This window comes from Tursiops truncatus, chromosome 5 (genome assembly GCF_011762595.2).
Source record: "Tursiops truncatus isolate mTurTru1 chromosome 5, mTurTru1.mat.Y, whole genome shotgun sequence".
Taxonomy (NCBI): domain Eukaryota; kingdom Metazoa; phylum Chordata; class Mammalia; order Artiodactyla; family Delphinidae; genus Tursiops; species Tursiops truncatus.
Genome location: NC_047038.1, coordinates 23401303 through 23428680, shown reverse-complemented (window position 1 = coordinate 23428680; position 27378 = coordinate 23401303).

Sequence of the window (27378 nt, the reverse complement as noted above, 5' to 3'; positions counted from 1 at the left end):
TCCTTTCCAATTTGGATGCACTTTCTTTATTTTCCCTGCCTAACTACTCTGCCTAGGAGTCATATTACAATGTTGAATAGAAATGGCAACAGTGAGCATCTTTGCCTTGTTCCTGGTCTTAGTAAAAAAGTTTTCAGTTTTCTAGTGTTGAGCATGATGTTAGCTGTGTGGGTTTGTCCTGTATAGCCTTTATTCCTTCTATTCTGCTACTTTCAACCTAATTTGTTGAGAGTTTTTATCATGAAAGGTTGTGAATTTTGCGAAATATTTTCCTACATTTATTGAGACAATCTTTTGATTTTTTTAATTCTTTATTCTGTCAATGTGGTATATCATATTAATTGATTTCCATATGTTGAACACTCCTTGCATCCCAGAGATAAATTCTACGTGGTCATGAAGTATGATCCTTATAATATACAGTTGGATTCAGTTTGCCAATATGTTGTTCAGGATTTTTGCAACTATTTTCATCAGGAATATTGGTATGCAGTTTTCTTTTCTTGTGATGTCTTTGCCTGGCTTTGGTGTTAGGGTAATGCTGAACTCATTCATTGAGTTTGGAAATGATACATCCTCTTCTATTTTTGGAGGAGTTTGAGAAATATTGGTATTAACTATCTTTAAATGTCTGGTAGAATTCACCAGTGAAGGCAGCTGGTTGGGGGCTTTTCTTTATTGGAATGTTTTTGATTATTGATTTAATCACTAGTTAAAGGTCAGTTCATACTTTCTATTTTTTCATAATTCAGTCTTGGTGAGTTTTATGTTTCTAGGAGTTTATTCTTTCTAGGTTATCCAATTTTTTGGCATATAATTATTCATACTAGTATCTTAGATCCTTTTTATTTTGTGTCATCAATCTTCTCTCTTTTTTCTTACTGTAGCTAAGGATTTGTCAATTCTGAATATCTTTTCAAAAACCAACTTTTAGTTTCACTGTTTTTTTCTGTTATTGTTCTATTTTCTCTTTCATGTATATTTGCTCTAATCTTTATTTTCTTCCTTCTGTTAACTTTGAGCTTAGTATTTTTTCTTTTTGTAATTTCTTGAAGTGTAAAGTTAACTTGTTTAAGAATTTTTAGAAAAATTTTAATGTAGGCATTTAAGGCTATTTAATTCCCTCTTAGTAGTACTTTTTCTGCAACCCATAAGTTTTCATATATTGTGTTTTCATTTTTATTTTTCTAGAGGTATTTTTTTATTTCACTTTTGATATATTCTTTGATCCAATGGTTGTTCAGGAATGTGTTCTTAATTTCCACATATTTGTGAATTTTTCAATTTTTCTTCCACTATTGATTTCTAGTTTCATTCCACTCTGGTAAGAAGAAGTACTTGGTATGAATTCAATCTTCTTAAATTCAAGACTTATTTGGTGACCTAACTTGTGATCTATCCTGGAGAAATATCAATGTGCACTTGAGAAGAATGTGTATTCTGTTGCTGTTAGGTGGAATATTCTGTATATGTCTGTTAGGATTATTTGATCTACAGTGTTGTTTAAGGTCACATTTTCTTATTAATCTTCTCTGGAAGTTCTATCCATTAATGAAAATGCGGTATTAAAGTATTTTACTATTATTGTACTGCTATTTATTTATTCTTCACTTCTGTCAACATGTGCTTCATATAAATATATGCATATATGTATTTATAATATATATTTATATAAAATAGCATATATTATTTGTAAGTATACATTATATATGTATATATATTAGATATTATATATGTATATAAGTGGATATATAAAGGTATATATAAATTTATATGCATCTATATATGCACCTAGCACCAGAGCCTGTTGATTGAATAGATATTTGTAATTATTATATCATCCTTGTTGTTGACCCTTTTATCATTATAATATCCTTTGCCTCTTGTGGCAGTTTTTGACTTAAAGACTATTTTATGTCATAAAAGTATAGTCATCCCTTCTCTCTCTGGTTACTGATTGCATGGACTATCTTTTTATAGTTGGCTCTTCAGTTCCACTACGTCTGCTTATTCAACCAACCCTGGACTGTGCAGTACTACATTATTTACTATTGAAAAATACCCACGTATAAGTGGACCTGCACAGTTTCAACCCATGTGTTCAAGGATCAACTATAGTGGGGTCTTGTGTTTTTAATCCTCATCATGTCTTTTTCTATCCTGAAAGTAGCTTTATTTTTATTAATAATATTGAAATTATTTTTTAGTTCTAAAATGGAGCCTCTCCTACCCAGGGTACCAGTTCATAAAAAAAAAAACCTTAAATAACTTTCATGTCCCTGTAAATGATCTACTTGACCAGAAACACAGTACATATATCATTACATATATACCCAAAGGCCAAGCCAGTTCTGAACACTATATTTATTTCCTTGTTCATTCCCATCCCAAACAAGGTTGATTATGTGGCCCCCAGTCAATAAGATACCTTCTACTTTTTATTTTCCTTTTTAAATTCTTTTTTAATTGAAGTATAAATGATTTACAATATTATATTAGTTTCTGGTTTACAGAATAGTGATTCAGTATTTTACAGGATATACTCCATTAAAAGTTAATACAAGATAATCATTATAATTCCCTGTGCTATAAAATATATCCTGTTGCTTATATATTTTATACATAGCAGTTTATATCTCTTAATCCCATACTTCTAATTTGTGCCTCTCCATTTCCTTTCCCCCTTCGTAACCACTAGGTTATTTTCTATAATTGTGAGTCTGTTTCTGTTTTGCATATGCATTCATTTGTATCCTTCTTTACATTCCATGTATAAGTGATAGAGACAGACAAATACTGTATGATGTCTGATTTATTTTAATGATCATAATATACTCTAGATCCATCCATGTTGCTGCAAGTGGCAGAATTTTATTCTTTTTAATGACAGAATAATCCATTGTGTGTGTCACATCTTTGTCCATTTGTGTGTGTGTATATATGTATATGTATGTAGTCTATATGTGTATATATAGACTTTTATATGTATATATATAGTCTCACATCTTCATTCATATGTTGATGGGTGTTTGAGTTGCTCTAATATCTTGGCTATTGTAAGTAGTGCTGCTAGGACATTGGGGTTCATGTAACCTTTCCAATTAGTGGAGTTGCTGGACCATATGGTTGTTGTGTTTTCAGTTTTATCAGGAAGCTTCATGCTGTTTTCCATCATGGCTGCACCAATGTACATTCCCACCAATAGTATGCAAGGGTTCCCTTTTCTCCATATTCTCTCTAACATTTGTTATTTGTAGATTTTGTGATGATAGCCATTATTACAGGTGTGAAGTGATATCTCATTGTGCTTTTGAATTGCCCTTCTCTAATAATTATCAATGTTGATCATCTTTTCATGTTCCTGTTAGCCATCTGTATGTCTTCTTTAGAAAAATGTCTATTAAGGTCTGCTACCCATTTTTTGATTGGGTTGTTTGTTGTTTTGATCTTGAGTAGTATGAGCTGTTTATGTATTTTGAATATTAACCACTTGTCAGTCAAAGTATTTGCAAATAGTTTTTCATTCTGTAGGTTATCTTTCAGTTTTGTCATTGATATCCTTTGTTGTACAAAAGATTTTTAGTTTAATTAGGTCCCATTTGTTTATTTTTGCACTTATTTCTTTTGCCTTAGGAGACAGATCCAAAAATATATTGTTATGATTTATGTCAAAATGTTCTGCCTATGTTCTCTGCTAGTAGTTTTATTGTTTTAGGTCTTACATTTACACCTTTAATCCACCTTGAGTTTATTTTTGTATATGCTGTCAGGGAATGTTCTAATCTTATTGTTTTACTTCTAGCTGTCCAGTTTTCCCTGTAACACTTTCTGAAGAGACTGTCTTTTCTCCATTGAATATTCTTGTCTCCTCTGTTGTAGATTAATTGACTAAGGTTCATGGATTTATTTCTAAGCTCTCTTTTCTGTTCCATTGTTCTGTGTGTCTGTTTTTGTACCAATACCATACTGTTTTTATTACTGTAACTTTGTAGTATAGTCTAAAGACAGGGAGGGCGATACCTCCAGTTTTGTTCTTTTTTTCTCAAGAATATTTTGGCAATTTGTAGTTTTTTGTGAGTCCATAAGAATTTTATGATTATTTGGACTAGTTCTGTGAAAAACATCAAGGGTATTTTGATACAGATTACATTAAATATAATGTAAATATATAAATTGCTTTGGGTAGTATGGCCATTTTACAATATTAATTCTGATCAAAGAGCACAGGATTTCTTTCCATTTCTTTGTATCGTCTTCAATTTCCTTCATCAATGTTTTGTAATTTTCAGAGTATAGGTCTTTGACGTACTTGGTTAAGTTTATTCCTGGGTATTTATTTTTCTTGATATGATTTTACTAATGTTTGTTTTTTACTTTTTCTTTCTGATATTTCATTATTAGTGTACAGAAATGCAACAGACTTCTGTATGTTAATCTTGTACCCACCCTGTAAATTCATTGAATTTGTTTATTAGTTCTAAAAGATTTGGGGTAGACACTTTAGGCTTTTCTATATAAAGTATTATGTCATTTGCAAATAGTGAAAGTTTTACCACTTTCCTTCCAATTTGAATGACTTTTATCTCTTTTTCTCATCTGATTACTGTGGCTAGGACTTCCAATACTATGGTAAGTTGAAGTGGTGAGAGTGGGCATCATTGTCTTGTTCTTAAATTTAAAGGAAAGGTTTTAAGCTTTTTACCAGTGAGTATGATGTTGGCTGTGAGTTTGTCATAAATGGTCTTTATTATGTTGAGATAAGTTCCCTCTATACCCACTTTGCATAGAGCTTTTATCATGAGTGGGTAATGAATTTTGTCAAATGCTTTTCCTGCATCTATTGAGATGATTTTTATTCTTCCTTTTGTTAATGTGGTGTACTATATTGATTGATTTGAGAATATTGAACCATCCTTGTGACCCTGGAATAAATTCAACTTGATGATAGGGTATGAGCCTTTTTATATATGTTGGATTCACTTTGCTAGTATTTTGTTGAGGATTTTTTTTGCCTATATCCATCAAAGCTATTGGCCTCTAATTTTCTTTTTTGTAGTGTCTTTGTTTTGGGGATCAGGGTAATGGTGACCTCATACAATGAATTGGGGAGGTTTTTGTCTGCTTCAAGTTTTTGGAACTGTTTTTGAAGGATAAATATTAGTTTTTCTTTATATATTTGGTGGAATTCACCTTTGAAATCATCTGGTCCTGACTTTTGTGTGCTGGGAGTTTTTGAATTATGTATTTGGTTTCTCTCCTAGTGATCAGTCTGTTCAAATTGTCTCTTCTTGAGTCAGTCTTGGCAGGTTGTGTGTTTCTAGAAATTTGTGCATTTCTTCTAGGTTGTCCAATTTGTTGATATATAATTGTTCATAGTTTTATGATATTTTTGTATCTCTGTGGTATTAGTTATTTCTCCTCTTTCATCACTTATTTTGTTTATTTGAGTCCTTTCTTTTTCCTTCTGGTAAGCCTGGTTAAGGTTTATAATTTTATTTATCTTTTAAAAAAACCTGTTCTTGGTTTTATTTATCTTTTCTAATTTTTTTTCTACCTTATTTGCTTTCTGATCTTTGTTATTCTCTTTCTTCTGCTGACTTTGGGATTTGTTTTTTCTTTTTCTAATTTTTCTAGGAGCTAATTAGGTTGTTTATTTGAGATTTTTCTTGTTTCTTGTGAAGACCTGTATTGCTATGAACTTTCCTCTTAGAACTGCTTTTGCTGCATCCCATAGAATTTAGAGTATTGTTTTTTTCACTGTAATTTTTCTCGATATATTTTCTGATTTCCTCTTGATTTCTTCATTCACCCTTTAGTTTTTCAGTACCATGTTATTTAGTCTCTAAGTGTTTGTTCTTTTCCAATTTTTCTTTCTATAGATTAATACTAGTTTCATACTGTTGTGATCAGAAAGTATTGTTGATATAATATCTATCCTCTTAAATTTGTTGAGACTCCTTTTGTGGCATAGCATGTGATCTATCCTGGAGAATGTATCATGTGCACTTGAAAAAATAAAAAATATATATTCTTCTCTTTTGGGGTGTAATGTACTGTAGATATCTATTAGGTTCAAGTGGTCTATTGTATCATTTAGGACGGTTTTTGCCTTATTGGTTTTATGTCTGGATAATCTGTCCATTGATGTTACCGGGGTGTTAAAGTCCCCTACTATGATTGTATTATTGTCAATTTCTCCTTTTATGTCTGTTAGTATTTGCTTTATATATTTAGGTGTTCCTGTATTGGATATCTATATGTTAACGAATGTAACATCCTCTTCTTGTATTGATCCCTTTATTATAAAATGTTCTTTTTTGTCTTTTGTTATAATCTTTGTTTTAAAGTCTATTTTGCCTGATATGAGTATTGTTATCCCTACTTTCTTGTCATTTCCATTTGCAGGAAATATCTTTATCCATCCCCTGACTTTCAGTCTCTGTGTATCTTTAGCCCTGAGGTGAGTCTCTTCTAGGCAGTATATTGAAGTGTCTTGGTTTTTTTATCCAATCAGCCACCCTATGTCTTTTGAGCAGAGCATTTAGTCCATTGACATTTAAAGTAATTATTAATAGATATGTACTTGGTACCATTTTATTACTTTTTTTCTGCTTGTTTTTATGGTTTTCCCTTTTGGTTTATTTTTCTTTTTTTTTTTTCATCTTTTATGGTTTGATTTTTTTTTTTTTAGTAGTATGCCTGTGATCCTTTCTTTTTGTTTTTTGTATATCTCCTGTAGCTTTTTGATTTGTGGTTCTATGGGGTTCCTATATGCTGATCCAAAATGTTTAAAACTGGTAGTCATTTAAGCTCAAACACACTCTAAGAGATCCACATTTTTTACTCCTCTCACCACATTTGTCTTTGATGTCCTATTTTAATATTCATGCTTATCCCTTAACTGTTTATTATAATTAGAGCTGCTTTTCTTTTTTCTTTTGATCTACATATCTTCAATTCTTACTATATATTTGCCTTTCCTATTGGAATTTTCCCTTTTTCCTATAGATTCTTACTTCTTTTCCATTTAGAGAAAACCCTTCAACATTTCTTTCCAGATGGGTTTAGTATTGATGAAGTCTTTTAATTTTTGTTTGGCTGGGAAATTCTTTATCTCTCCTATCCTAAATGATAATCTTGCTGGGTAGAGTATCCTAGGTTGCAGGTTTTTCCCTTTTAGGACTTTGAATATATCATGCCACTGCCATCTGGCCTGCAAAATTTCTACAGAGAAGTCAGTTTATACCCTTATGGGGATTCCCTTGAATATGACTCTTTGTTTTTCTCTTGCTGTCTTTAGAATTCTCTCTTTATCTTTAATTTTGTCATTTTAATTATGATATGACTTGGTGTGGGTTCATCTTGTTTGGGACCTTCTGTTCTTCCTGTACCTGGATATCCATTTTCCTCTTCTGCATTGAAGTTTTCAGCCATAATTTCTTCAAAAATATTTTTGATCTCCTTCTTGCTTCTCCTTCTGGAACCTGTATATTGCAAATGTTGTAATGCCTAATGTTCTAAAGATCTCTTAGATTGCTTTCATTTTAAAAATTTTGTTCTTCTCTCTGTTTTTCTGATTGGTTGATTTCCATTATTCTGTCTTCCAAATCACTTATGCATTCTTCTGTATCACTTACTCTCCTTTTCAGTCCTTCTAGTGTGTTTATTTCAGCCATGGAATTGTTTTTTACATTTTCTAGTTCCTTGTTTAAATGGTCAGTGTTTAGATCAATTCTTTTTACTGTTTCAGTTAATATTTTTACTACCATGTTCTGAATTCTTTACCTGGTAAAGTGTTTATTTCTGTTTCATTATTTTTTCAGGAGTTTTCTCTTGCTCTTTCAACTAAGAGTAGTTCCTTTGCCTTTGCATTTTACTTATCTTTCTCTGCCTCTCAATTTATGTGAAATGGTTACCTATTGCAGTCTTGAAGAGGTTTTCTTATGTGGGCACATCCCTATGCAGACTGCATGTGCCCAGTGCTTTTGGTGGGAGGGCTGGATTTGAGGTGGATGCCAGTTTAGTCTTTCCTCAGCATGTGCTGACAGCTATCACCTTGGTAATGTGTGGGTTTGGAGATGGAGTCATTAGAGACTGGCACCAGGTGTGAGGTGGGATGTCCTCTCTGTTTAGTGCCTATCATTGCCCTGTCAGGGGTAGGGTTTGATCCCAAGTTGCTGGAGCAGAAGCCCTGATGGTTGGACTCGGGCTGGTTCTATTTCCTCTAAGTGTATGAATTTTCCTCTCCTTGTACCTGGACCTCAGCCCCAGTGGAGGGGAGTGCTGAAACAAGTGAGGCCTGTGCACATACAGAGGTCTGATGCACTGCATATGTAGGCATCTTCAGCTCTGCTCAGGTGCAGCTCACAATTGAGTCTTTTCCCTTGTCCTGGACATCACAGGGCTAATGCTGCACTGTGGTATGGTTTGAGTGGGGCTGGAGAATTTGCTTGGCTTGAGCTGGGGACACTGGGCTGAGGCACAATGTGAGATGGTCAAGGGAAATCTGTCAGCAACTAGAGCAGACCTCTCCCTGCACTGTCTCATGGGCAATACCCCCTTGTCTCTAACGGCTGATCACTATCCCCAGCCTCCACCACTCCCACACTGTTCTGGCACCACTCTGCACATGAGGCAGAGCCCATAGAGTTTCTCTGCATGTATGGTGGGGTGGTGAGCTGTGGCCCTGCATCTGCCATAAGAAATCTGGGCTGCTTCAGGGACACCACTTATGTAAATGCCAACAATGGCCACCACAGTCCCACACAGGGTCTACCCTGGGACTAGGTTGCCTTTTCTTCCCATTTTTGAGTCTTTTACCCAGTCCTGGCTGCATCAGATCCAGTGCCATGTTGTAGTTTGGAGTGAGTGGAACTGGGGTGTTCACTCAACTCAGGCTGGAGCACATGGTAAGTCCATTGCAAGAAACCTGCCAACTGCTAGGGCCGACCTCTCTTCAGCCTGCCTTGGGGGCTAGCCTACACATGCTACTCATGAGCAGAGTCCAACCTTCTCCAGTCTTTCTATCTGTCGCATCAGCTCTCCAGCCAGCCAAGGAGGTTTTTCTCTTCCATGTAGGACCCCAGACTTAGGATGTCCAGTCTGTGGCTCAATTTGCTAACTCCCCCAGGTGTGTGTCTGCCAGCACAATAACCCTTTTCCTTTGAGTCCCCTCCTACCAGCACAGGTCCTGACCAGATTGCTTTTCTTCCCTTCCTACACAGTTACATGTGTATCTGTTTTACAGCCTTTGCTCTACAGGAGTCTTTCTGCCATTTTCATTAGTTTTCAGTGAGAATTTTTTCACATGTAGACACATTTTTGATGTGTTCACTGGGGCAAAGTGAGCTCCACATCCTCTTACTCCACATCTTGATCACCCTCACTATGCCTTTTGATTGGGGAGTTTAATCTATTTACATTTAAATTATTAATAATTATTGATAGAAAATAATTTACTATTGTCATTTTGTTGTTTTCTTTGGTGTTTTAGTCTTTTTGGGGGGAGGGGAGAATCTTTTCCTCTCTTGCTATCTTCCTTTGTGTTTTCCTGAATTTTTATATTGATATGCTGCAATTCTTTTTTGTAACTTCTTTAGCTATTTTATGTGTGTGTGGGTTACATTGGGACTTACATAAAATATAATATATTTTAAGCTGATAACAATTTAAGTTCAGTTCCACACAAAAACTGTTAACTTCTCATCCACCCATGTTTTAGGTGTTGTCACAATTAAAATCTATTTATGTTGTGTATCTTTAACATATTTTTAGTTATAGTTATTTTTAATATTTTAACTTTTATACTAGAATTAAGTTATTTATCCACTACCATTTCAGTAATATAGTATTCTGTAACATTTTGTATAAGGCTGGTCTAGTGATTGGTTATGAACTCCCTCAGCTTTTGTTTGTCTGGGGAAGTCTTTATCACTCCTTTATTTTTGAAGGACAGTTTTGCTAGATTTTGAGAGGCATTTTTTCTTTCAGCCTTTGAATATATCATCCCATTCCCTTTTTGCCTGCAAGATTTCTGCTAAAAAATCTGTTCATGACGCTTTGGAGAACCCCTCGTATGTGACAGTTGCTTTTCTCTTTCTGTTTTCAAATTTCTGTCTTTGACTTGATAATTTGATGTTAATTTGTCTCTGTGTGGATTTCTTTGGGTTCATATTATTTGGTTATTTTTCAGCTGCTTGCGTCTGGATGTCAACTTCCATCCCCAAATTTGGGAAGTTTTCAGGTATTATTTCTTGGAATAAGCATCCTGGTTTTTTCCCTCCTCTCCTTCTGGGATTGCTATAATGCATATGTTGTTTCACTTCAAGGTATATCTTAAGTCCCATAAAATTTATTCACTTTTTAAAAAATCGTTTTTGCTTACCTGACTGAATTATTTCTACTGATTTGTTTTTGAGTTACTGAACCTTTGTTCTGTTTGATCTAGTATGATGTTGAAACCTTCTAATCAATTTTTCAGTTAAGTTATTGTGGTCTTCAGCTCCATGATTCATTTAGTACTTTTTAATATTTTCTATTTCCTTGTTGAAATTCTCAATTTGTACCTACATTGTTCTCTTGAATTTTGTGCGTGTCTTTGTGAGAGTCATTTTATATTTTCTGTCAGATAAATCATATAACTCTCTTTCACTAGAGTCAGTTTCTCAGGATTTATCTTGTTCCTTTGTTTGGAATACCTTTGTTTGGAATACCTAATTCTTCATTTTTCTTGACTCTCTTTGTTGCTGTCCATGCATTGGACAAAGCAGGCATTTCTTCAGTCTTTACAGACTGGCACCTCTCCTTGTCTCAGTGCTGGACTTGAAAGAGATTCAAATTTGACAAGAGAGAATCTAGTCCTCTGGGCAGCCTCAGAGAAGTCTGAATGCTTGATGAACAGATCAACTCTTTCCCTCTCCAAGGGGGAAGCTGAGAATATCATTTTTTGCCTGTCCACTCTGTGCTGAGCAGGGAATAGGAACAATGGTGTCTGCCAGCTCAAGCCACTATCTTTGTTCTTCCCTGGGCAGCTGTATTGTGCTGGAACAACAGACTTTCAAGAATGCCAAGACAGAAGCCAGGCCTCTGTGTATCTCCATTGGAAAATGTGAGGTGCTAGATGTATAAATGGAACCTTTCTCCTCTTGAATGAAAGTGAGAGGTAGGGAGTTTCTTCCTGATTATAACACTTTGCCAGGGGTAAGAGTCTTCAGCCAGCAGGTATCTTGAATCTCCCTACTTGCTTTGGTGAGTCTGACTTTGGGTTCTCCTGGGACTGCAAGAGACTCTCAATTAGTTTCTGATTTCTCACAAACTGCATGTGTCCATGAATTGTTGCTGAATTTGTGTGTTTGTGGAGGACTGTTCCAGGGCTTTCTACTAGGCCATCTTGCTAATGTAATTCCTCTGACATTTTTGACCATTGTTTGATGTGGGGGACAAGGCTTTTTGTATAAATATGGTTGATTAATATAATAGAAATTATAGCTGAGCCTTACTAATATCACATCATCTATAATGTTCAGTTTTGGTTTATTTCATTTTTTTGTGAGATGTGGTACATATATACAATGGAATATTATTCAGCCATGAAAAGGAATGAAATTGTGCCATTTGCAGAGACGTGGGTGGACCTAGAGACTGTCACACAGAGTGAAGTAAGTCATAAAGAGAAAAATATCATATAGTACTGCTTATATGTGGAATCTATAAAAATGGTACAGATGAACTTAGCTGCAAAGCAGAAATAGAGACACAGTTGTAGAGAACAAACATACGGATACCAAGTGGGAAAGGGAGGGTGGGATGAACTGGGAGATTGGGATTGATATATATACACTACTATGTATAAAATAAGTAACTAATGAGAACCTACTGTATAGCACAGGGAACTCTACTCAATGCTCTGTGGTGACCTAAATGGGAAGGAAATCCAAATAAGAGAGGATATATGTATACATATAGCTGATTCACTTTGCTGTACAGCAGAAACTAACACATCATTATCAAGCAACTATACTCCAATAAACATTAATAAATGTTTTGGTGTATTTCAATTCAATAGGTTGATTTACCCTTGAGTAATCAATACAAGTATATAGTACTTCATAAATTTTATAAGATTTTCCAGTCTTTTGCTATTATCCTGTCCACATATAATGCTGTAATTACTTTCAAAATATTTGACTTACTATCAGGTTTTTTTTTTAAAAAAAACAGAAGTATAGGACTTCCCTGGTGGCGCAGTGGTTGAGAGTCCGCCTGCCGATGCAGGGGACATGGGTTCGTGCCCCGGTCCGGGAAGATCCCACATGCTGCAGAGCGGCTGGGCCCGTGAGCCATGGCCGCTGAGCCTGCACGTCCAGACCCTGTGCTCCACAACTGGAGAGGCCACAACAGTGAGAGGCCCGCGTACCACAAAAAAACAAAACAAAACAAAAAAAAAACAGAAGTATAGAGAGCATGTCAATGAAATGAGTAGGATAATAGGAGAAAAGAAGAGCTTCTATGAATACAAATATAAATGTATCAGACATTACTGCATTCTCTGAAGACATTATTTATATTATTAACATTCACCAAAAACCTGTGAGGTAACTCAGGAGCCAAATTAAAACAAACAAACCCTAATATATAGAATGATTAAGCAAATATCTGAAGTTAACCAGATATGATACAATCAATACTTAAACTCAGAGCTGTCCATTTTTTCCTATGCCATTTGTTTCTCCATAAAATATATACTTTATAATAACATGAAATATTCTTTAATTTCAACTACATTATTACAGTTAGTTTTGTCTTTCTGTTTTAATAGAAAAATGTTACAGTTAATAGTTCTTATATTTTATCATCTGTACATTAAATTTCAAAACATTTAACATATTTTCCAACAGTAATACCTTATTGTTTCATGAATCACATGTAAGGTAGTTTAATGTTACATGAAGCCAGAAAATCATATATTTGGCATACACAATAACCACTTTCCCAACCTTCCTATTTCAATTGAAATATTTTCAGACAGAAGTAATACAATTTATGTTTAAAAAATATCTTTTTATCCTCTTTATTATTTCTTTAGTCCACACTAAATTAATGTACCCAATACCCTCGCAACAAGTTCACTAACCTCCATGTTTGCATCCTTACAAAATTCTCTATCCACATATTAGAACTTCTAATGGAAAATTAGATCATATCATTCCCTACTCTCTGGCTTCCCATCACACTGTATAAAATTCCCCAATCTTTGCCTTGACCTACAGTCAGCTTTAGAATCTGGCCTAGCCCCTTTCTGTGAAAATACATCATGCATTTCTCCCTCCCTCACCATGTAGCAGCAGGGCTAGCTCTTCTTTCTTCCAAAACCTTACCAGGCTGCTACTTCCCACCTCAAGGTGGCATCATCATGTATAGGTTAGCTAAACTGATCACTTTCTTGTGAAAGGAGTCTTTGTATATTCCTAAAGAAAACTATTTTGTTTACTTATTCTCTATATGTACCACACTAGGTTTCCTTTCTGAAACCCCAGACCCAGCAAAGTGTTTGACAAGGTATCATATTCCAGTTGTATTAGGCCATGCATTATTTAAGATAGAACTCAAATGTTAACTTCTTATTTTCTTCCAGTTTTAATGAGATATAAATGACAAACAGAACTGTACAAATTTGTTGACAGCATGATTTGATTTACATACATCATGAAGTAATTAAAAAAATGAGTTTAGTGAATATACATTATCTCATATAGATACAAAATTAAAGAAATAGAAAAATTTTTTTTCTTGTTATGAGAAGTCTGAAGATTTACTCTGCTAACAACTTCCATATATAACATAGAGCAGTGTTCATTATCTTTATCATGTTATACATAACATCCCTAGTACTTATTTATCTTATAACTGGAAGTTTTACCTTTTGACTGCCTTCATCCAATTTCCTCTCCCGCATATCCCCACCACACTTCTGGTAACCACAAATCTGATCACTTTGTCTATGAGTTTGTTTTTGAAGTATAATTGACCTACAACACTATGCTAGTTCCTGTTATACAGCATAGTGATTTGCTATCTCTATAGGTACCAACCTGATCACCATGATAAATCTAGTTACGATATGTCACTGTAAAAAGGATACTACACAGTTAATGACTATATTCCCCACACTATACATTTCATACCCATTACTGATTTATTTTGCAACTGGAAATTTGTACCTCTCAAACTCTTTTACCTATTTCTTTCCTCTCCCGTCCATCCTTTCCTCTGGAAAACACCTATTTGTTCTCTGTATCTATAGCTCTGTTTACGTTTTGTTATATTTGTTCATTTGTTTTGTTTTTTACATTCCAAATATAAATGAAATCAAATAGCATTTGTCTTTCTCTGTCTGATGTATTTCACTTTGCATGATAACATCCATGTTGTCACAGATGGCAAGATTTCATTCATTTTTATGGCTGAGTAATATTCCATTGTGTATTTATGTACCACATCTTCTTTATCCATTCATCTGTTGATGGACATTTAGGTTGCTTCCGTATCTCAGCTATTGTGAATAATGTTGCAATGAAAATAGGGGTACATAGATATTTTCTAATAAGTGTTTCTGTTTTATTTGGATAAACACCCAGGAGTGTAACATCTGGATAATATGGTAGTTCTATTTTTAATTTTTGAGGAATCTACATACTGTTTTCCATCATGGCTGCACCAATTTACATTCCCACAAATAGTGCGTAAGCGTTTCTTTTTTCTACATTCTTGCTAGCACTTGTTGTTGTCTTCCTGATGATATCCATTCTGACAGGTGTGAGGTGATACCTCATTGTGGTTTTGATTTGCATTTCCCTAATGATTAGTGATGTTGAGTATCTTTTCATGTGCCTGCTGGCCATGTGTATGTCTTCCTTGGAAAATGTCTATTCAGAAACTTTTGTCCATTTTTAATCAGGTTGCTTGTTTTTTTGATATTGAGTTGTATGAGTTCATTGTGTATGTTGGACATTAACCCCTTATCAGATATATAGTTGGCAAATATCTTCTCCTGTTCCTTAGGTGACCTTTTCATTTTCTTGGTAGTTTCCTTCAGTGTACAAAGCTTTTTCGTTTGATACAATTTCATCTGTTTATTTTTGCTTTTGTTTCCCTTGCCTGAGAGGACATATCCAAAAAAATTACAAAGACCAATATCAAAGCATGAACTGCCTATGTTTTCTTCTAGAAGTTATATGGTTTTAGGTCTGCCATTCAAGTTTTTAATCCATTTAGAATTTATTTTTCTTCATGGTGTGAGAGAATAATTCAGTTTTCCTAACACCATTTATTAAAGAGGCTGTCTTTTTCCCATTGTATATTTTTGCTTTTGTTGTCATAGGTTAATTATGCATATGAGCCTGGGTTCACTTCTGGACTCTCTATCTTCTTCCATTGATCTATGTTTCTATTTTTGTGCCTGTACTGTACTTTTTTTTATTACTGTAACTCTGTACTACAGTCTGAAGTCAGGGAGGGTGATACCTCTAGTCCTGTTCTTCTTTCTCAAGATTGTTTTGGTCATTCAGGGTCTTTTGTGTTCCTAAACAGATTTTAGAATTACTTGTTCTAGTTCTGTGAAAAATGCCATTGGTATTTTGATAGGCTTTGCATTACACCTGTAGATTGCCTTGGGTAGTATGGTCATTTTGATAATATTAACTCTTCTAATCCATGAACACAGTATATTGTTCCATTTGTGTTGTCTTCAATTTCTTTCATCAGTAGGATTTCCAATACTATGTTAAATAAAAATGGAAGAGTGAGCATTCTTGTCTTGTTCTTAATCTTAGAGGAAATGCTTTCAGCTTTTCACCATTGAGTATGATTTTAGCTCCATTGAGTATGATTTTAGCTGTGGTTCTGTCATATATGGCCTTTATTATGTTGAGGTAGGTTCCCTCTTTGCCCACTTTCTGGAGAGTTTTTATCCTAAATGGATGCTGATTTTTGTTAAGAGTTTTTCTGCATCTATTGACATGATTATATAATTTTCATTCTTTAATTTGTTAATGTGGTATATCACATTAATTGATATGTGAATATTGAAACATTCTTGTATCCCTGGGATAAATCCCACTTGATCATGATGTGTGTGATCCTTTCAATAATCTTTTAAAATTTTTATTTATTTATTTATTTATTTATTTATTTATTTATTTATTTATTTATTTATTTTCTTTGGCTGTACCATGCAGCATGTGAGATCTTAGTTACCCAAACCAGGGATCGAACCCATGCCCCCTGCAGTGGAAGCATGAAGACTTAACCACTGGACCATCAGGGGAGTCCCGTTTTAATGTATTGTTGAATTCAGTTTTCTAATATTTTGTTGAGGATTTTTGCATCTATGTTCATTAGTAATATTGGCCTGTAATTTTCTTTTTTTGGTGATATCTTTGTCTAGGTTTGGTATCAGGGTGATGCTGGCCTTATAGAATGAGTTTGGAAGCAGTTATTTTTCTACAATTTTTTGGAATAGTTTGAGAAGCCTAGGTGTTAACTCTTCTCTAAATGTTTGGTAGAATTTACCTGTGAAGCCATCTGGTCCTGGACTTTTATTTGTTGGGGATTTTTCTATTACTGATTCAATTTCATTACTTATATTTAATCTGTCCATATTTTCTATTTCTTCTTGGTTCAGTCTTAGAAGACTGTACATTTCTTGGAATTTGTCCATTTTTCTCAGTTGTCAATTTCACCAACATATAATTGTTCATAGCAATCTCTTGTGATCCTTTGTATTTCTGTGGTATTCATTGTAACGTCTCCTTTTTCCATTTCTGATTTTTTTTTGTTTGTTTTAGCCCCCTCTTTTTATTTCTTTGATGAGAATGGCTAAGGGTTTTATCAATTTTGTTTATCTTTTCAATGATCCAGGTCTTAGTTTCATTGATCTTTTTGAAATGCTAACTTCTTTATAACTATTCTTAACATATCTTCCCAGTCTCCTATACTGATCTTTGCAATCCTTGACTGAACATTTAACACATTATTGTTTTTGTTTGATTCATTTATCTAACTTCCAAACATTACTTAAATGTAAAGCCTATAACTTTATTTCCTATTACTGGGAACTACCAAAGTAGTTAGGAAACTAACAGTCAGACAATGGATTTTTTTTTGCATAAAACAATATATTAGTTTCAGAGGTACAGCATAATGATTTGATATTTGTATATATGGTAAAATGATCATTACAATAAGTCTAGTTAATATCCATCACCACACACAGTTACACATTTTTTATCCTTAAAATGAAAACTTTTAAAATCTGTGTTAGCAACTTTCCAATATACATTACAATATTACTAACTATAGTCATCATGATGCACCTTACATCTCCATGACTTATTTATTTTATAACTGGAAGCTTGAACTTTTTCCACTTTTACCCATTTTTTCCCACACCCCACCTCTGACAACCACCAGTCTATCTCTGTACCTAAAAGTTCAGTCATTTTTGTTTGTTGTTTTTGTTTTATTTATTTTTTTAGATTCCACATGTAAATAAGGTCATACTGCATTTACTTTCTCTGTCTGAATTATTTCACTTAGTATAATGCCTTCAAGGATCATTCATTAGTCACATTTGGTAAGATTTCATTCTTTTTTATGGCTGAATAATATTCCATTTTATGTATCACCACATTTTCTTTATCTGTCATCCTCACAGGACATTAGGGTAGTTCCTGTATCTTAACTGTTATAAATAATGCTGCAACGCACATGGGAGGTGCATATATCTTTTTAGTGTTTTCATTTCCTTTGGATAAATTCCAAGAAATAGAATTGTGGGATCATAAGGTAATTTTACTTTAAAAAATTTGAGGAAACTCCATACTGTTTTTCATAGGGGGGTGCACCAATTTACATTCCCACTAACTGTTTCCAAATGTTCCCTTCCCACAACATCCTTGCCAGCACTTGATATTTGTTGTCTTTTTGAGAATAACCATTCTAACAGGCGTGAGATATCTCTCACTGGTTTTGATTTGCATTTCCTTGATTATTTGTGATATTGAGGACCTTTTCATGTACCTGTTGACCATCTTGTAGGTCTTCAACAGAAAAGTGTGCACTCAGATCTTCTGCTCATGTTTTAGTTGCATTGTTTGATTTTTTTGGTATTGAGTTATTATTAGTTCCTTATACACTGTGGATATTAACCCCTTATCAGACACATGATTTCCAAATATTTTCTCTTATTCTGTAGGTTGCCTCTTCATTTTGTTGATGGATTCCTTTGTTGTGCAGAAGTTTTATATTCAGTTACTGTCCCACTTCTTTACTTTTTATATTGTTACCTCTGCTTTTGGTGTGAAATGCAAAATATTACTGCCAAGACCAGTGTCAAGAAGCTTATGTTTTCTTCTAACAGTTTTATTGTTTTAGGTTTTATGTTCAAGTTTTAATCCATTTTAGTTCATTTTTATGTGTGGTGTAAGAGAGTGGTGTTCTGTTGCTTTTGGATGGAATGTTCTGTATATGTCTGTTTAGTCTATTAGTCTGGTAATGTGTCATTTATGTACAATGGTTCCTTATTGATTTTTTGTATGGATAATTTAGCCATTGACGAAAGTAGGGTATTAAAGTCCCCTACTCTTATTGCTGTCTATTTCTCTTTTTAGTTTTGTTAATATTTACTTTATATATTTAGGTACTCCTCTGTTGGGTGTATAAATAATTACATTTGTTCCCTTTTATATACAACCTTTATCATTATATAATGAACTTTTTTGTCCCTTATTACAGTCATTGTCTTAAAGTTTTTTTCTGATATAAGTTTATTTCTGTATATGGTGTGAGAAAATTTCCTATGGTAGCTGTCCCATATTCCCAGCACAATTTATTGAAGAGACTGTCTTTTCTCCAATGTATATTCTTAACTCCTTTTTCATAGATTAATTGACCATAAGTGCATGGGTTTATTTCTGGGCTCTCTATTCTGTTCCATTGACCTATATGTCTGCTTTTGTGCCAGTAACATGCTGTTTATATTACTGTAGCTTTGTAGTATAGTCTAAAGTCAGGGAGTGTGATACCTCCAGCTTTCTTCTTTTCTCTCAAGATTACTTTGGCATTTGGGGTCTTCTGTGGTTCTGTATAAACTTTAGGTTAATTTTTTCTAGTTATATGAAAAATGCCAGTGGTATTTTGATAGGGACTGCATTAAATCTGTAGATTGATTTGGGTAGTATAGATATTTTAACACTATTAATTATTGCAATCCAAAAACACAGAGTATTTTTCATTTCTTTGTATCATCTCAATTTCTTTCATCAGTGCTGTATAGTTTTCAGAGTGTAGGTCTTTTACCTCCCTGTAACCAAGTTCCTAGCTAGTTTATTCTTTTTGATGAGATTCTAAACAGAATCATTTTCTTGCTTTATCTTTCTGGTAGTTTATTATTAGTGTATAGAAAAGAATGCACTGATTTATATATATTAATCTTCTGTCCTACCACTTTACTGAATTCATTGATGAGCCCTAGTAGTTTCTAGCTACTATGGAAAACAATATTGAGGTTCTTCAAAAAATTAACATTGAATTTACATATCATCCAACAATTCCACTGCTGGGTATATATCCATAGGAAACAAAAACATTAATTTGCAAAGATATATGCACCCCAATGTTCACAGCAGCATTATTTACAATAGCCAAGATATGGAAACAAGTGTCCATCAACAGATGAATGGATAAAGAAGAGGTGGTATATATATATACACACACAATTGAGTATTACTCAGGCATAAAAAAAGAATGAAATTCTGCCATTTGCAAAAACACACTAGAACCTAGAGAGTACCATGCTTAGTGAAATATGTCAGAGAAAGGCAAATAATCTATGTTATCACTTATATGTGGAATCAAAAAGTAAAACAAACAAATACATGTAACAAAACAGAAAGGGACTCACAGATACAGACAACATACTAGTGGATACCTGTGATAAGAGGGTGGAGGGGCAAGATAGGGGTATGGGATTAAGAGATACAAATTACTATGCATAAAATAAATAAGGAACAAGGACAGCACACGGAAATACACCCATTATTTCATAATAACTTTAAATGGAGTATAATCTATAAAAAATTAAATCACCATGTTGTACATCAGAAACCAATATAATATCTTAAATCAACTATACTTCAATAAAAATTTTTAAATAAATAAAACAAAAAATTTCCTTTAATATTTTTTGTAAGACCAGTCTAGTTGTGATGAAGTCTGTTAGCTTTGCTTGTCTGCAAAACTCTTTATCTTTCCAACTCTCAGTGACAACCTTGTTGAGAGTATTATTGGTTGACAGATGTTTTTCTTTCAGCACTTTGAATATAGTGTGCCACTCCCTTCTGGCCTGCAAAGTTTCTGCTGGAAATCTTCTGATAATCTCTTATGAATTCCCTTGTATATAATAAGTCATTTTTCTCTTGCTGTTTTTTCTCTTGTGTTTCTCTTGATTCCTTGTTTTTAATTTTTGGCACTATAATTACAATGTGTCTCGTTGTGGGTTTATTTGAGTTCATCTTGTTTGGATTATCTGGGCTTCCTGGATCTAGACGTCTATTTCCTTCCCAAGCTTATGGAATTTTTCATCCATTATTTCTTTTAATAAGTTTTCTGTCCCTTTTTCTCTCTTTTACTCTGGGACACCTATAATGCAAATGTTAGTCCACCTGATATTTTCCCTAAGCCAATTAAGGTATCTTCACTCTTTCTTTTTCTCATTTGTATGAGTTCCTTTTTTTTGTTAACCTAGTGTATCCCTTTAGCGTATTGCTCAGTGTAGTTGATGCATTGTTCATCTCTGTGACTTCTATTTGGTATTTTCTTGTATTGCCTACCTTTTTGTTCAAATTCTCACTTTGTTCACACATTTTTCTCCTGAGTTCAATGAGCATCTTTATGACCATTATTTTTTCAGTCTTTCATGTAAGTCACCTATCTCTCTTTCATTAATGTATTTTTCTGAAGTCTTATCATGTTCCTTAATTTGGAATATATTCATGTGTTTTTTCATATTCCTTCACTCTCTGTGTTTATTTCTGTGCATTAAGCAACCACCTCTGCCTTCTTGAAGGAGTGGTCTTGTATAGGAGATGATACTTACTGTTCAACTCTGCCCTAGCTCTTGGTTGATTCTCAAACCTTTGTGATTGTCCAAGCAGCCTATTTAATTTTTAGTGGGTCCCAGTAGTTGAGGCTGTGACAAGACAACCCAAAGTATCAGTATGCCCCAAAGTGTGGATCCGAGTCACCACCTAGATTCAGGCTGATTGAAAGCCAGACCCTCATGCAGCAGGGTTTTAAAGTATGCAAATATACTGCTTTGAGGGGAAGATTGAGAGATGGGTTTTCTATCTGCTCCCTCTGCACTGAGCCCTGGGGTGATAGCCAGTTAAGAACTATTTTTCTTTTTTTTTTTTGTACTGTCTCATTCAACTCATGAACATAAGCTACACTGGCCATCAGGAGAAAGGAACCAGGGGACATCCCCTGGATGACAATCACAAAACCAGGGCACATAGACAGAAAATATCATAGTATTAGACATGACTACAAGCTCCCCTTCAGGAGATACTGATGCCCTGGAGCATGACAGAGGGAATGTGAAAAGATAGTATCTACTCTCCGAAGTCTGGGGAAAGGATTACATTCAGCCCTAAGATGTATGTTTAATTAGAAGCCTACCCGCTCAGGTCTCAGTTATGAAGATAAGCTAGCAAACTTTCACAGAAAGACTGGGTTGTTCAGTCTGTTTCCTATCTGCTATGCCTTGGGTGTGGTAGTCAGTTAAGAACACCTTCTTCATTTGTTACAATCATGTGGGATTCGTGAGCATAAACCCTAGTGGCCATTGGAGCCAGGCAATCTAGAGGTACCTCCTGGGCAATAGTTGCAAAAATCAGGGAGCCAGACAAGTGTGCAAGCTTCTTCCAGGAGATACAGGTGAGCTGGAGTGAGACACATGGAGAGTGCAAAGATGGTGTCCTGCAGCCTCCAACTTTAGAGGGTATTGCAGTAGGTCCCTACATGTATATGAAATTCAGTGCTTGCCCCTAAGTCTGGTGTTTTAATACAAGAAAATAAACCCCTGTCTCATGAAGTCTGGGTTCATTTCAGTTGACTGCCTCTGTGCTGGGCCCTGGGGTGTGTGGGTTTATGCACACAAGTCCTTTAAGAACTGTTTCTCAGTTTACTATAGCTGTGTGGGTTTTCTTGATGCAAGCCCTGTTGGCTTTCACAGCTAGAAGTTCTAGGGGCTTGTGCCTAAGGTGCAGGTTTTAAAATTTGGGGTACCAGATGTGGGATTCAAACACTTCACTCCTCAGGAAGAAACTCAGTGTTGTGAGTTCCCTCCCAATTTCAGGTTGCCATGCAGGGGTGGGGATTCTGGTGATACTGTGTGTCTCATCCTTTCCTACCCTCTTGGTGTGGGTTTTTTCTTGTTTGACCAATACGTAGGAGTCACTCAGCTAGTTTTTGGGTTTTTTCAGCGGAATTTGTTTTATATGTAGCCAAAGATTGGGTGTGCCTGTGGGAGGAATTCAGGATACTCCTACATCACTATCTTTTACTGGAAACTGGATTATCTTTAAATAGTAAAAAAAAAAAATTCTCAAGTTCATAATTGATATTTTTTCAATTATTTACATCACTGTATTAACCTAATAGCTTTAAAAAAAAATCTGCTTTACTTATTCCCAGAAAGTAACATATAAACATAGAGAATATGGAATACTGTATCAGTATACCTATGCTATACCTTGGGCTATCAGTCAAAGTGCTGTGGGATATGTTCCTGAAGAATTTTAAACCCCAGTTATTTTGTTGGTACAAGGTATAGTCTTAATGTTCTTAGAGGTCTTTGTGTCTCTTAAATATTCCTGAGGTCTCAATAAAAGATCTTACAGCTGCACACTTTACCTGAACTTTATCCCAAGGCTTTGCTTACTATCAGAGTCATGGATTTGATCTTTTTCCAGAAGACATTTCCTTGTTGGAGATTCTTGTTTTCTGGAGAGGCAGGTTCTGAATGAGAAACAGTTTTATTTAGAACCAAGAAAGCCCTGGATTCCCTTTTTTCCTTTAAAGTATGTCTGAAGGGACTTCCCTGGTGGCACAGTGGTTAAGAATCTGCCTAACAGTGCAGGGGACATGGGCTTGAGCCCTGGTCCGGGAAGATCCCACATGCCGCAAAGCAACTAAACATGTGTGCCACAACTACTGAGCCTGTGCTCTAGAGCCCACGATCCACAACTACTTAGCCTTTGTACCACAACTACTGAAGCTCGCACACTTAGAGCCTGTGCCCCACAACAAGAGAAGCGACCGCATTCAGAAGCCCACGCACCACAAGGAAGAGTAGCCCTTGCTTGCCACAACTGGAGAAAGCCCACACAACAACGAAGACCCAACAAAGCCAAACATAAAAAAATAAAAATAAATAAACTTATTTTAAAAATTTTAAACAAGTATGTCTGAAAACTTTGTTGTTTTTAGCTGGTGCTGAATGTCTGGCACCTGAGTGCCTCTTTTTCTGGCCTCTCTCTCTCTCTCTCTCTATATATATATATAGATAGATAGATAGATATATAGATAGATAGATAGATAGATATAGTCTCATTCTCCAGGGCCTTTCCACATGGCTTTCTCTATCCCCATTTAGGGAAGCAAAGTAATACATCATTATCACAGAATGTGAGGGAAACTATTTCAGTATGGTGCTTTTATAACTATAACTAGAAATGACGTGCATGGAAAAAATAAGGGGCTCCTGCATGGATAATGAAAACTCTGTTAAACAGTAGTTCAAACTAGTTGCAATATTTGAATTATTTATTTGACTGTAGTAGCATTCAGGTTTTGAAATATCTGTAATTGTTAAAAAAACATGTCAAAACATGTCTTGAAACAATTTCACTCTAAAAATAATTTTGTTGAGGTTGTGTTCCCATCCAGTGAAGTACGATATTTTTCACAATGCTGCTCTTAGAAAGTTTTTGACAAGTCTATTGATTTCAGAGTCTCATAGAGAAATTCCCTTAATGCCACACTTAAGGGAGCCTATGTGTTCAAGTGTTTTAGTTGAAACAGTTAACAATAAGTGAAGTATTTTCCTCTGCCATTCTTAGCCTGCTTTAAGTGTTAAAATTCAAAGAAAAATTTAAAACAACTCAATTTTAAGATAATACCATTAAATCTATGAACTACAGTAAAGTATTTTATGTATTTTGGATAGAAAAATAGCATGAAAAAATGTTAAAACTATTTTAGTTTTTCTTATTTGACACGTATTCAAAAAATACTTGTCTTTTTTTTACCTCCAATCTCAGATGTATAGTAGAAGAATGGAAGAAATTAAACATATTATCACAATTTCCATTTCTATTTGAAATAATCCTAATATTTCACAGCTATAAAAATACTTCTAAAAATTAGTATCAAATAATACAATTTTAAAACTTTAAATTATCTCATATATAAATACATTAAATTACTATATATAGTATTACATATATATCTATATATAATCTATTATATCGATATTAATAAATACTTAAATTTATTAGTAGTTGATTTACACACAGCATTTTGTTTTCATTGATCATATTGTGAATATTTTATGCAAGATAAAGCAAAAGACAACATGTATGTAGGATAAAATAAATATGATCAACTAGGTAAATGACAATGTAAAAGAATTTCAATCTAAAACAGGACCAGAGGATATAAAATGGAGAATCGCACACATGTGCCTTCCGGAAGACAAAGCTTAAGGACTAAGAGACTGATTTCCTGCAAATGCCTGATTTACAAAAAGCTGATAGGATACATCCACTTTTCTTGGATGACCTGGGAAGGCGGGGGGGGGGGGGGGGGGGGGGGGGAGGTAATCAGAGGTTGTCTCATATTAACCTTGGGAAGTTTTGCCAGAGGCATCAACAAGAGATGACCCAGATGTTAGGTTGGTCTCACTAAGTGAGCTGAATTGAGCTTTATTTGTGTGACTGGACTAATTTTGTCTACTCAGGAAGTTTTCAGGGCTGGTCTCCATTTGTTTTTTACATTAACTGATTTTAACTGAACTCTCCCCTCAACATTTCCTGCTCATAAATACTACCTACCCCAAACCCTCATGGACTAACTTGTAGCTTGCTACAATTTGCTTGTCCCAAATTGCAATTCCTTTGCTATTCCCAAATAAACTCATCTTTTTGAGTTTGCCTTATTTTACCTCTTTATTTAGGTGAAAAAAAATTAGGTAACTTGTGTAGTTTTTGTGTTTTTTTAAAAGATTTTACTTTTTTAAGAATTATTTTAGGTTTACAACAAAATTGAGAACAGGTGCAGAGATTTTCCATGTACCCCCATGACTCACACATACTTAGCCTCCCCAATTATCAACATCAACATCACCAGAGGGTACATTTTTTTAAACCGAGAATGAACTTAGATTAACACATCATAATCGCCCAAAGTGCATGGTTTCCATTTGGGTTCACTGTTGGTGTTGAACATTCTATGGATTTGGATGAATATATGATGACATATATCCATTATTACAAGATCATGCAGAGTATTTTCACTGTTCCCAATATATGTGCTCAAGCTACTTATCTATTCACACCCCAGCAACCACTAATCAGTTTTTCTCCATAGTTTTGCCTTTTCCAGAATGTCATATAGTTGGAATCATACAGTATATATCCTTTTCAGATTGGCTTAATCACTTAGTAATATGCATTTATTCCTCCATTTCTTTTCATGGCTTGGTAGTTAATTTCTTTTTTTTTTTTTTTTTTTTTGCGGTACGCGGGCCTCTCACTGCTGTGGCCTCTCCCGTTGCGGAGCACAGGCTCACGGGCCCAGCCGCTCCGCGGCATGCGGGATCCTCCCAGACCGGGGCATGAACCCGTGTCCCCTGCATCGGCAGGCGGACTCTCAACCACTGCGCCACCAGGGAAGCCCGTTAATTTCTTTTTAATGTTGAACGGTCTTCCATTTGCAAGATGTACTATAGTTTATTTATACATTCACCTACTAAAGGACATCTTGTTGTTTCTGAATTTTGGCAATTATGAATAAAGCTGCTATAAACATCCTTGAAAAGGTTTAAGTGTGGACATAAGTTTTCAACTCCTTTGGGTAAATACCTAGAAGTGCAATTGCTGGATATGGTAAAAGTATGTTTAGTTTTATAAGAAACCCTCAAACTGTCTTTCAAAATGGCTGTACCATTTCACATTCCCACCAGCAATGAATTAGCGTTCCTGTTGCTCTGCATCCTCCACAGTATTTTGTGTGGTCACTGTTCCAGATTTTAACAATTCTAATAGATTTATAGTAGTATTTCACTGTGGTTTTAATTTGTATTTCCTTGATGACATATAATGTGAAGCATCTTCTGGAACAGTTTTAATTTTGTTAAAAAATAGAAAATTTTGGAAGTAATAATTTTTAAAAACAATTATCAAATTGTAACTTGTGAAGTTCCATCTACAATGCCAAGTATCTTAATGATTATGGGCACTTCTTGGCCTCTGCAGGTCTGCAAATTTAGATTAAATTTCGATATTAGAAATCTAAGATTTCACATATCTTAAGAACTTGACACATGATGAAGCATGATTGGTATTTTAAATTTATACTTTATGTAGTTGAGTAGAATTATTTATAGTTAATTTTAAAAAAAACCTAAGCATGTGAAGCATGGTGGATTGAAATTGACTGAAATTACCAATTAGTTGCCTTCTAACCCCTCTATTCAATAATGTTATGTGAGACTATGATGAATTTTCCTAGAAAACCCTAAGGAATTTTCTATTTTACTAATATTATTTTCTCAACTGTATTGCTATTTCAAGTATTGATTTTCAACCCTTTAATCAAATCATCAACTTAATGGTCAGCATATTTTCAAAACAATTAACCAAAATGAAGATTTTGTTTAAAAAAAACTTTATATTTTCCTGATGTAAATCTAGCTAAGCAGAATAAATCTGTGAAAAGTATAATTCTTAAGAAATTAAAGAAATCCCACTCCAAAATTGTAAATTACAAAGCTCCTGCATATTCATCATGTTACTTGTCTTTACAATTCATGTGTGAGTTAACTAAAGCAGATATCATAATCTCACATTTTAAGGCAAAGAGCTAAATCTCTGAGATATTAAGTGATATACACAAACTAGCAGAAGTAATAACAAAACAAAATATTTTTACAACTATTATAAATGTAGATGTCTAGAAATATTACATGTTTGGGTAAATATCAGAAAGTTTTTTCTTATTCAGTTTTACTTAGATAAAATTGACAAAAGACACTGTAGA